Source organism: Chenopodium album, chromosome 2 (genome assembly GCF_948465745.1).
Source record: "Chenopodium album chromosome 2, dcCheAlbu1.1, whole genome shotgun sequence".
NCBI classification, from domain to species: Eukaryota; Viridiplantae; Streptophyta; class Magnoliopsida; order Caryophyllales; family Amaranthaceae; genus Chenopodium; species Chenopodium album.
Genome location: NC_137835.1, coordinates 25,720,416 through 25,733,006, shown reverse-complemented (window position 1 = coordinate 25,733,006; position 12,591 = coordinate 25,720,416). Strand labels below are relative to the sequence as shown.

The 12,591-nt window shown below is 39.4% G+C and overlaps 1 non-coding gene across 1 annotated transcript; it reads right to left on the bottom strand.

The window, feature by feature from the left end:
* Nucleotides 1-11,747: 11,747 nt before the first annotated feature.
* LOC145606792 (small nucleolar RNA R71) lies at nucleotides 11,748-11,854 on the bottom strand. Its single transcript, XR_014105434.1, has one exon. It is a non-coding gene; the product is annotated as a small nucleolar RNA R71 (small nucleolar RNA).
* Between the last annotated feature and the right edge of the window lie 737 nt (nucleotides 11,855-12,591).

Here is a 12,591-nt window from a genome sequence, read left to right as displayed (position 1 = left end):
TAACAATAGCTGGCTTATTATTAAACATATGAGGCCCTGAACTTAGAACAACATTCTTATCATCACTTGAACACAAATTGATTATAAAATAACCATCATCATGCCAAAAAATCTCTGGTTTAGCAAAATTACTCCAGCTTTGGGCAATGAAATTATGAACAGCAACAATTGTGGGATAAAATCCAACAACATAAAATATAACTGCATTACACCAGTTAGAGTTACTTGCTGCGATTTCCTCTGCTTGGATTTGGGCCACAGGCCTTCCACTCTTCAAAATAGGCGCCACAAAATTCAGAGTAGCACCCTTAGCAGTCAGTTTACCACGAAACAGACTCGACCAATTCTCAGAATTCCTGGGTTGATTAGCTGATCTAGGGTGTTTAGGGTGACATGCAGACCCAGAAACAATCGGAATTGCATCATTTGGTTGCACAGCCGTAGATTCAGGCAATGGAACAGTAACCCGGGAAACCCTAGGTACCACTTCACTGGATTTCTGTAACTGAGAAGCAGCAAATGAATCCTCAAGAATCTTCAATTCAGCCCTAGTGATCCTACCACCTGATGGATGAACAAGATGAGCTGGCGGAGAAACCAACTCAGTTTCATCTTCAACCTCCGGGATGGTGTTCACATTCAAGTTCTTCAATCGATTAAGATCAGCAGGAGTGAGAGATCCAAAAGCAGGAGATCGAGGGAGTGGAGTAGCTTGTTTCTTCTTTTTAGCCATGATAATCAGAGCTGAGTGAGAAAACCAACTTCAGATCAAACCACCATGAAAACCGTCACAGAACCAAAGCTTCTCTCATTGATCAAATGTTGGAGAGGCTTATAAAGCATTCTTTCTATTGTTTCCTTGACGGTTACTTGGGATTTTTCCAAATCCCGATTGACCCCAAGGATCAAGAGAAAACGACCTTTACATGTCCCTACGGTACTTACGTGTATCGTAGAATGCCTTTTGGACATTGTAACACCCCCGCAACATTTCAACATTTCATGATGTCAATTTTCAGTGACATGATTGAAGATGAGATAGAAGTCTTCATGGATGACTTCTCCGTTGGAGGAGCCACCTATGAAGATTGTCTATCCAATCTATCTCGTTGCCTAGAGGGATGTGAGAAGGCAAACCTTGTGTTGAATTGGGAGAAATACCATTTTATGGTAGAAAGCGGAATTGTTCTTGGGCATAAGATCTCCCATGCCGGCATTGAGGTAGATAGAGCTAAGATAGAGGTTATTGAGAAACTTCCTGCCCCCACCAATGTGAGGGAAGTGAGATCCTTTCTTGGCCATGCTGGGTTATATCGATGTTTTATAAAAGATTTTTCATTGATTGCTAAGCCTCTCACATCCCTCTTGCTACAAGATAAAGAGTTTATGTTTGATGATGTTTGCCAAGAGTCTTTTTGTAGGTTGAAAGAGGCACTTTGCATCGCCCCCATCGTCCAAGGACCGGATTGGTCTTTATCATTTGAACTCATGTGCGATGCAAGCGATGAGGCTATTGGATCGGTTCTCGGGCAACAAAAGGGAGGAAAACTTCATGTCATTCACTAGTTGTCTAAAACTCTCAATGATGCCCAACGAAATTACGCTACTACGTACCGAGAAGGAATTCTTGGCAGTTGTCTATTTTTTTGAGAAGTTTAGAACCTATCTCATCGGTTCTAGGACTATAGTGTACACCAACCACTCGGCTCTCAAATATTTGATAAGCAAGAAGGAAGCTAAGCCAAGATTGTTGAGATTGGTTTTAGTCCTTCAAGATTTTGACTATGAAATGAGAGATAAGAAGGGGGCCGAAAATGTGGTGGCGGATCACCTTTTAAGGCTAGGTTGTGAAAGGTTTTAAGATGAAGGTTTTCCAATAGAGGATGCCATAAGGGATGATGTGTTATATGCCATTGAGGTGAAGTCGGAGCCATGGTATGCGGATATAGTGAATTATTTGGCTTGTAGCGCCATACCTCCGGATTTCACTTCACAACAACGTCAAAGACTCAAGCATGAGGCCAAGAGGTACATTTGGGATGATCCTATTTTGTTGAAGAGAGGAGTCGATGGTTTGTTGAGGAGATTCGTCCCCAACGACGAAGTTCAAAGTGTTCTCCATATGTGCCACTCTTCTCCTTGTGGTGGGCATATGAGTGCTCAAAATACCGCCTCCAAGGTTCTTCAATCTATTCTCTTTTGGCCTTCTCTAATCAAGGATGCTTGGATGTTTGTCTAGACTTGTGATAGATGTCAACGGATGGGAAATATTTCTAGGAAGGATGAAATGCCGCAAAACCCCATCCTTGAGCTTGAAGTTTTTGATGTGTGGGATATAGATTTCATGGGCCCTTTCATTTCTTCACATGGGAACAAGTATATCTTGGTTGCCGTTGACGATGTCTCTAAGTGGGCGGAGGTCGTGGCTTCCCCTACAAACGATTCTAAGGTGGTGGTTACTCTTATCAAGAAGGTGATTTTCCCGAGATTAGGTGTTCCAAGGGCCATAATTAGTGATGGGGGGTCACATTTCAAGCACCACACCTTTGTTAGACTTCTTGATAGGTATGGAGTATCTCATAAGCGAGGGCTCGCTTACCATCCTCAAACGAGTGGTCAAGCAGCGATCACCAATAGGGAGCTCAAAGAAATCTTGGAGAAGACGGTGGCAAGGATAAGGAAAGATTGGTCATCTAAGCTCATTGACTCTTTATGGGTGTATAGGGCCGCTTTTAAGACTCCGATAGGGACTACTCCCTACAAGCTTGTTTATGGGAATAATTGTCACTTGCCCGTAGAGATGGAGCATCAAACTCATTGGGATCCAGCAAATAAAATTTGACCTCCATAGCGCGGGTGAGCAAAGACTTCTAGAGCTACATGATTTAGATGAGTAGAGAATGAACCCATATGATAATGCAAGCATGTACAAGGCAAAGACCAAAGCTTGGCACGATGCTCAAATCGTCAAAAAGGAATTTGTTGAAGGCCAAAAGGTTCTCCTCTACAACTCTCGTTTGAAGCTCTTCCCGGGCAACCTTAGATCGAGATGGAGTGGTCCATTTATTATCACAAGAGTATTTCCCTATGGTTCTTTCGAGATCGCTAATGATGAGTATTCCCTTATAAAAGTCAATGGTCACCGTCTCAAGCCATATTATGAAGGGAATTCCATTGATAAGCTGGTCATGTATCCACTCTTTGATGTGCATCATCAATTTAATCCTCCTTGATTAGTTCAAGGAATGTCTAGCTAACGACGTAAACCAAAAGCGCTTCCGAAAGGCAACCCGAGTTTCTAACCCTTTTCTACTCTTCTCTTTTCTTGATGCTTTAATTTTTCTATCTACAAATTTTGATTGATGGATTTATGTGTTTTAGGTTTTGATGTGTTGGAATCGTTGGTATGCCTTGCCTTTGGCATGATTGTATGGTATTTTAGTGTGTTTTGAAGAGAAGTTTTTGTGCATATTTTGAAGCTTTTCTTTTTGAGGGAAGTCCGAGCGAGCTCCATTGCGGTTCGAATACTCTCAATTTAGAAGCAAAACTACTGCAAAATGAGAATTTTTGAAAAATTGGGTGGATCGATCGACCAAACCTTGTAAAAAGTTAGACCGAACTTTCTTGAGTTCGGCCGCTCCTACTCTGGAAGTGTATTTGAAAAACTTTCTGCCAGAATTGCAGAAATTAAAGATTCAGAGTAGGTTCGACCGAACCCAGGGGTGGTTCAACTTAACCTTGGTGTGACCGAACTATCTGAAGTTCGGCCGCTCCTATTTCGGAACTAAAATCTGAAAACTTTCTGCCCAATTTTTGAATTTAAAGTTTGAGAGTAGGTTCGACCAAACCTTGAGGTAGTTCGACCGAACTCTGTTTAAAGTTCGACCGAACCTACCCAAGGTTCGACCGAACCTTTGTCGTGCAATTTTTTTTAAAGGCAAAGAAAAGCCGCACAACTCTTCTTCTCCATTCACCCTCATTCGACTCTCTCTCTCTTCTCTTCTCATTCTCACTCTAAAACTCCATTGTCACACCCCATTTCAACCTCAAATCTCTATCAAAATCACTCAAATCTTCTCTATGTCTCATTTATATTTCATCTTTTACTCAATTTTTATAATCTACACCCGAAATTCCTCAGAAAACTCCACCTTTTCAAAGTTTCCCCAATTTATAGGGTTTGAGTTAATTGCTGTTTTTGAGTTTCTACTTGCTTCCAACCAATTGTGGTTTGGTTTTTCTTGATTTTTCAAGTTCATTTTGTTAATTTCTCTTAGTTTTACCATGTTTTACATGTTAAAGTATGAATTGTGGTAATATTGAGATTGTTAGTAATGGCTTGTTTGATGTTTGTGGTTCTTTGGATTTCCTTGTTGCAATTGATTGGTTGTTGATAGTAGAACTTGCTTTATGATGATTATGCATGTATACCTTGATTTTTTTTTTGGTTTCAATGTATTTGCTTGAATATGTTGATTTCACATTAGGTTGTTTTTGCTGCTACTTTTTGATTGAGAAATTCATGAGTTGGATAGATGTAGTTTTGAGATTGTTATTCATTGTTCTGGTTTGATGTTGATGGTTTGTGAGTGATTGTCATGAATTTAGGGGACATCATGCCGAATTTCACCAAGACTTTCTTAGGATTTGCATATGAATGCCAATGAACTTTCGTTCTTGCCTTGGTTCATAAGTGTTTATTAATGCCTTGAGTTGTATTGTTGTTATCCTCTACATATATTTCATAATTAATGGATATTACTTTCATGCATACACTTTTTATCTTGGCAAGCCTTTTATGACACCTCTTGGCTTGCGTCTTCCTAATGTTATTTCTTGGTTATTTTGTAGAGTCATAATATTTGGCAAAAGTAAAAGCAAGTCCAAGAGGAAGAGGGCGGGCGAGCCTTCAACACCCTGTTTCCCACCTCTGTCGGGCATTAACGATCACGACATCATTGCTCCCAATAAGCATTTCTAGAATGTCTACCAATCACTTATCTCTCGTCCAATTTGATCAACAAGGTTCTTCTGTGCTACAACCTTGAGGAGACTCGGCATCTTGGACGAAGTGGTCCGGCTTGCTTAAAACATTGGGTGGGGTGACTTCATCAACCTTTTCAATCACACTTAAGAGCGAGTTTAATTGGAGTTCCTTGCTTCTCTCAGTATGGAAGTATTATAAGAGGATGATGATGGCAATGAACCTCAACTTGTTATTCACTTCCGCATGTTCAATGAGGATCATTCTCTAACCGAGAGTGATCTAAATGAAATCTTCCATTGGAATGCAACCGGGCTTGATCACCCTTCCGAGAGGACCTCAACTCATCACATCCCATACAATGAGCAAGAGTAGTGCAGGAGAATATCCTCTAAGGCCAATTTCCGCACTAACACTGCCAAAGTCAACAACATCATCCATATTGCTATGAGATACTTCACTCGGCTTCTTCAATATGCTGTATTCTTCAAGGCAAATCTCGGCTCTATGGTGAAAGATGAGGTGGCTTGCCTCTTTTTAGCCGAAAACCCTCAACGCATAAAGTTCCAAATGCTCCTCCACTTTTATCCAACGGCTTTTGGACACTTGTGATAACCGTCTAAGTGACAACATTCACATGAGGGGCATGATCACTCTTATTGGACTTTCCTTGAAGGATGGGGCCTACAAGGACCAAATAGAATTGCTCCCATACGTGCTCCAAAATAGAGAGGAAGCGGCCGAAGGGTGTCCTCCTTATGCTCTTTCCATCATCGCTCTCCGTCAACAGCGTTTCATCAACTACACAACCAACAAACGCAAGTTTATCCTCTTGGTGGACAAAGAGGAAGAATGGTGTGTCCTTCCGGACCCCAATCTCACTTCGGTGGACCATTTCGATCCTCTAAAATAGAGGATCACCCGGCAGTTCATCCCTGACGACTTGAGGAGGAACCGAACCTGGGATGCTATTCCACATTCTCAACCGGTCCACCACCTAAAGCAACCCGTTCCCCTTTTAGAGAGGGAGGTGAGGCATCTTCTTCTTCTTCCTTTCCTCATTTCGATACAAATGCCATCCGTAGTATCCTTGAGGATATCCGCCGTGATAACCAAACTTCCATTGAACAATGGGGGTACTATGAAAGGATGAATTATGACAATCTTGTGCAAGCGGGCGTTCAAGCGCCCTATGTTAACTATCCCTACCACCCTCCTCAAGAGGGTCCGGTTCCTCATTGGGACCCCTATGACCCCAACAACCCTACCCCCAATGTCTACCCCTATTGGGAAGGTCCCATCGACCCTTCCCAACGTATTGGCACCCCACCTTACGATCCATATCGTCCGGGTGGATATAATCTGCCCTATGACCCGTCTTCTACATCCACCCAAAACCCTTTTGATGGTGGTTATGGTGACAAAGGGTGGCCCTATGAGCATTTCAACCAACCTTTCCACCCATTCATGGATACTCGCGGGTTTGATTTCGATAACCCCCCTAGGGAGCAAGGAGATAGGAGCCCGAGATGAGGGTTCCCTTACCTCCCCCCAAAAATTTCTCGCTTTTAAGTTTTGCTCGGGACGTGCATTAGGCTAGTGTGGGGGAGGATGTTCCATTTGGTTGGTTGAAGTGTGCATAGGAGGGTAGTGTGGTAGGATAGTAGCTTGTGCATGAGGAAGACCATTGAGGATAATAGTTTTGTTGTAGTTGATGATGATTATAATGATTTGTTGATGATGATGATTTTTTGTATATGATGATGATGATGTTTTTATGATGATTTTTATTGATAATTTGATGAGTTTTTGAGTTTTGTGTAGACAAAGATGCTCCCAAGGAAAAATCCAAATTCCCGACAATCCAAAGTCCCTTAATCCAAACTTTGTAGATAGCTTTTTTATTTCTATTTCTTCCTTTTGTTTATAGCTTTAGTCTCCTTCTTTGATTACTAAATTTTTTTTCTTGTTTTATCTTAGTAGTTTCTTTTGTTTTGGCTCGCTTTTCAAGCTTGGAAATTGAGACAAAGGAAGTTAAGGGGCAACATGAGCTCCCTTGGTGAGATTGTATGATTTATCTTGTATTCCATTTCAAGCGGCGTTTCATGAGACCTTTCCTCTCTTCTATTTTCTTTCTCTTTGAGTGCTTAGATTAGGATTAGTTTAGGAAGAAGTTGATTGGTTCGAGGTTATTTGAATTTGGTTCTAAGGAGCCTGGTATCGTTGATGTTGTTATCAACGATCAATAGTTTGACGATTGGGATTTATTTGGATTTTATGCCTAATTTATTAACCCTTTATATTTCTTCCTCTTCCTCTTCCCTTTTGTTTTGTTTTCCTTTTTGTGTTACAAACATGACCATGACAAAATGAAATGATTTTAATTTGAAATTTGCTCATTGTAGACACCCATTTGTGTCTCCCCAAAACCAAACCCGGTGATGAGTACCTTTCACGTCGAATCATAATCGAATGAAGTAAAAGTGTGGAAAGTCTAGTGATGCGGATAGTTTTTTATCCTTTTCTTTCTGTTTTTAAAAACCTATTTTAAAGAAAACAGACAATCCAGTTTGGTTTGGTCCATAGCAAGGGTCCAATAATGGTGTAGTTGGATGGGGTTTGAAAAGAGCTTTCTTACGATATATTATAAGCCCAATTCCGATGAATAATGAGGAAGTTATGGCCAAATTACTGAAGTGGGCCTGGTTTGGTCCTTATATGCGCCCCAATGATCTAGAGGAGGGCCTAATATGGATTTATCATTCCTAATGCAATTAGAATTGATTTTAGTCTTCTAGATTCCTCTAGAAGATTTTTTTCATTCCTAATTCAATTAGCATTGATAAATTGACTTTGGTTGACTTTTTTAGAGTTTTAATCAGAATAAAAGAGTGTTTTTGAGGAAAATACGATTTTTCCCTTCTGTACGGCTAAATTTTATCAAATTAAGAAAACGCGTGAAATTAATGATTAGCGCCGGTTGACAAGGATTAGCGCCTAGCGCTAATGCTTGGCGCCAGGCGATAGCCTTACCGCCTGACGCTAATGTTCAGCGTCTGGCGCTAACCTGTTTTATTCTCGTCGAAACTCTAACTTGTTTTTCTATCCGTTTGGCTGATTTTCTCTATAAATAGCCTCCTAAAATCTCCGTTTTCTATCATCAAATATCAACAATTCTTATTCTCTCTAGCTTTCAAGAATTCTTCTCTCTCTAGCTTTCTCTACAAAATTCCGCATTCACAAGATCAAGAAACACCTAGCCAAATTCGAAGTTGCCTTCGCCCTAGATGTGAAAGGTTTTAATTTTTGAGGGTTTGGTCCCAAATCTCTAATTCAATTATTTAATTTAATTATTTGATTGTTATTTTCCTTGAAGTTACTAACGTGTGTATTTTGTTATTAGAAAGAGATACGAGGCATCCAAGTAAGTGCTTTAATTGATTTATTGATTTTATGATTCTTAGAAATCATGTCTAGGTTGTTATTATGATTCCTAGTGTCATTTTAGGGCGTTTTGATCTTCCAAGTATCATGTTTAGGGTAAAGAATAAGTTCCTTAAATCAAGTATGATTGTTATGATGCGTCTTAATTCCTTCCTAATATCATGTTAGTATCATGTTTGGGCTATATATTTGATTTTTATTGTTAAGTGACATGCTAGGATTTGTTATTAATCTTGTTAGTATCATGCCTAGGATCCTATTATTATATATTATGCTTTAACATGATTATGATAATTATGATGATTATTGTTATTATTATGTTGCTTGATATTTATTGTTATTGCTTGATCACACCTTTTATGCATGCTTAAAGGGAATTTGGTACTTATAATCACGCTTAATAAGGTAATTAATAATCTTGTTTAGGGTTAATATGATTATAATTCAAGTGATCGCTAATAATAGATTTATTTGTGCATTAATATTCAACCAACATAGATAAACAGGTTTAGGGTTAAATCTATTGATTGCATGTTAGTTAGAAAGCGCACATGAATACGATCAGAATAAAGTAGAGGCTTATTATTAAGGTAGGTTCAATCTCTTTTAGGTTGGATTTGTACCTTCATCCCCGAACTACCAGTCATGGTTCCAGACCTATTGGAGTTGACGATCTTCTGGATCGTTAAGGGGTGTAACCTTCACCTCGTGAACGGTTTACAAGTTCCTAAAACTTGTTGGCGATTTTTTTGCTCCATCTTCTTTCCCTTTGGACGCTACAATACTTAAGTGTATGATCACAGTGGGGTTAAAGTTTAGGGATGATGCTTGAAATATTCCCTACACTCATGCATTTGGAATTGGTTGTTTTATGATGTGCCAATGAATAATTGTCTTCCTAATTTACGATGGCTTACACGGTACAAGGGTGCTTATGGTTGAGATAGACAAATTTTAAGCTAAGGTAGTAAGGCTAAGATCTATTGAGGACGTTTGAACCCTTAGTTCATGGGAAAGTTGTAAGATGGTATTGCTCTCTATAGTTGATATGAAGCCCTTTAGTTGGTATTTGCTTACTTCCCATCCCATGTGAGGTTTAAATTGTTCAAGCCTTCATCAATCTTGTTGAGCGGAATTTAAGATCCTTGATTATGCATAGCTTAATCCTTGTGTTGTCCTCTTGATGTGTCTATTTTATATAGTATTTTACCCCCGTCCCTTGGTCATAATTAGTAGTGTTTTAGGCTCTTTAGAGCCACTTTTATTACTAATTGGTGTTTTCTAGTGTTTTCGTAGATTTGGTTGAATTTTGTAGGGAATTACACTTTTGGAGTATTTTACCGAGATATTTTGGAGCAATCACGAGCATTGGAGAAGCACGACCAAATTTTATAGCCTAGGGCCGGTTAGAGTCATCGAACCAGTGATTAAGGGCTCGGAATGTGTGATACCAGGGCATTTGGACCGAGAATTCAAGACCCATAGAGGAAACCCAGATTAGCTCGAAGAATTGGAGCCCAATCGTAGTCCAATTAGTGGCCCAAGAGAGCCGCCCAGCCAAAGAGGCTGGCGCCCGGAGGCGCGCCCGGCCGGGCGGGAGAAGCGAAGGTCGGCGCCCGGTGACGCGCCCGGCCGGACGCGAGAGTTTACCTGAAGAGCAAAAAGGCACGCCTGATCGGGCGGTGCCTCGCCCGATCGGGGGCGTGTAAATATTAGTAGTTAATTTCGTCGTTTAAGTTTTTTTTAGTTTAGGATTTGTACGTAGTATAAATACTCCTTCGTAATACGATTTTAGGGATCTCTTTCTCTCTCTCTCGATCTCTCTCTCTCTCTCTCTTTTTACTCTTTCTTTACTCTCTTAATTGTTTTCTTAGATTTTCTTTCTCTAAAACCTTTGTTCTTAATCTACTCTTAATTTCAGATTTATTTTGGTAACGATTTCTCTTCTTTTAATCTTAGTTGTTTATTTCATTCCTTTGATCATGTCTTTCTTTATTGCTTTGATTAGTTTAGTTTCTATTATGTGTGAGTAGTTTTCATTCTAGGGTTTATGGGGATCCATAAATAATATAAAGGGGTAATTTATTGTTGTTAACTATCAATGCTAGATTAATTTACTATTGATTGATTTAATGCTCTGTGACTAGATTAGGCCTGATCTTTTATGCATGAGTTTGACAATATTGATTCGAGATTCGACAAATGAGAATTGATGTTTAGGTCTAGTTTCAATAGGCAGGTTAATTTATAAATGGTTAGGTCGAGATTCAAAAGATGAGATTTAATACCGGTAAATTAATTGTGTGATTATAATACGTAGCGAAAGCCCTTTATAATCTGATTAATATATGCATTGATGAATGATTATTATATTCTACCCTGGAATATTATTTATTGGTGAGCCTATGCCCTAGATCATTTTATATATTATTTTCTCCTTATTCTTGATGTCCGTAGTTTAGTTCATTATTCAAATATAAATATTGGTTACCTCATAATCTAGATCATATTAGTTAATTAGGAATAGAAAGATCCGTTTCTCTGTGGATTCGACCCTACTTCCCTATCTACATTAGTTAGAGGATTTAGGTACTTTTGATTTGGGGATACGACTTTACCCTGTCAAAATTTGGCGCCGTTGCCGGGGAAACGGTTTTATTTTTATTTCTGAATATTTTTGTAGTCTAGGTTATTTTCTTTTTTGTCTTAGAGAACGTTAGTTCTTTGAGGAAAATCTCACATTTGCTTCTAGTTTTTTGTTTATGCCCAGGTGTTCAAGATGAAGGTACATCCCATTCGATCCTGAGATCGAACGTTCCTTCCATAAACAGAAAAATCTTAAAAAGCGAATTCTGGCGGATTCTTGTGATAACAATAATCACCGAGACCCTCCAACTGGTTCTAGCGATTCAGAGGTATCATCAGATCTAGAATCAGATATGACGGCTCCAAAGAAGCTTAGTGATTACTCACAACCAAAGCTCACAGATTTTCAACATCTCACTCCTACTCCGGCTCTTGATGGGGTACAATTTGAAATTAAACCCCAATTTATAACGATGATAGAGAGGAAGGAATTTAGTGGAGCCAAGGGTGAAGACCCAAATCTTCACATTGCCGACTATTGTCAATATTGCAATACCATCAGGCAAGCCGGGGTCACTCAAGACAAAATCAGGGAGATTCTTTATCCCTTTTCTTTAATTGGAAAAGCTAAATTGTGGTTTAATGGATTAAATAGAACTACACTTGGTATAACTGACTAGGAAACTCTTGTTTTGAATTTTATAACAAGTATTATCCTGCAGAGAGAACAGCCGTACTACGGAGTGCGATTCAGAGCTTTGCCCAAGAAGCCGATGAATGTTTATATGAGGCTTGGGAGAGGTTCAAGGACCTACAAAGAAAATGCCCTCATCATAATTTAGCACAATGGCAGTTAATCCAAGCCTTTTACATGGCATTGGAAATTCTTCTAGAATAATTTTAGATTCTGCAGCTAGTGGGAGATTTATGAATCTTAATGTTGATGATGCAGGTCAGGTTATTGAAGATATGGCGATACATAATTCCCAATATGGGAATCCTAGAGGATTTGCTAACAAGGGGAAGCATAGTGTTGACTCTGTATCCTTTTTGCAAGCTCAACTGACCTCTATATGCCAAAAATTAGATAATCTTAGCACTGCTAATGTAGCTAATGTTTCTGCGATTAATAATAATTCTAATGAGGCCTTCTGTGAAAGTTGTGGTATTTTAGGTCATTGGGAACAAGATTGCAGGAGTTCCGTGGAGCAAGTTAATGCCTTTCAAGCTTATAGGCAGAATAACCCATACTCCAACACCTACAATCCTGGGTATCAGAATCATCCGTACCTTTCCTACCAGAGTACTAATGTTCAAAATTCACTACCACAAGAACCATAGGCGCCACAACAATAGCAGCAGAAATATTACCATCCCAATGTTGGCCAGAAAAAACCAACCACAACAATCCTCCTCATCTTCTGACCCTTGTTTTGTGGAAATTAGAGCGATGTAGGTTAATATGCAGAAGCACATGGAGAGTAGAGATGCGACAATTGATTCAATCCTAGCGCACAATAAAATTGTAGATAATCAAATTGCGCAACTCTCTGCTACTCTACAAGCCCGCCAACAGG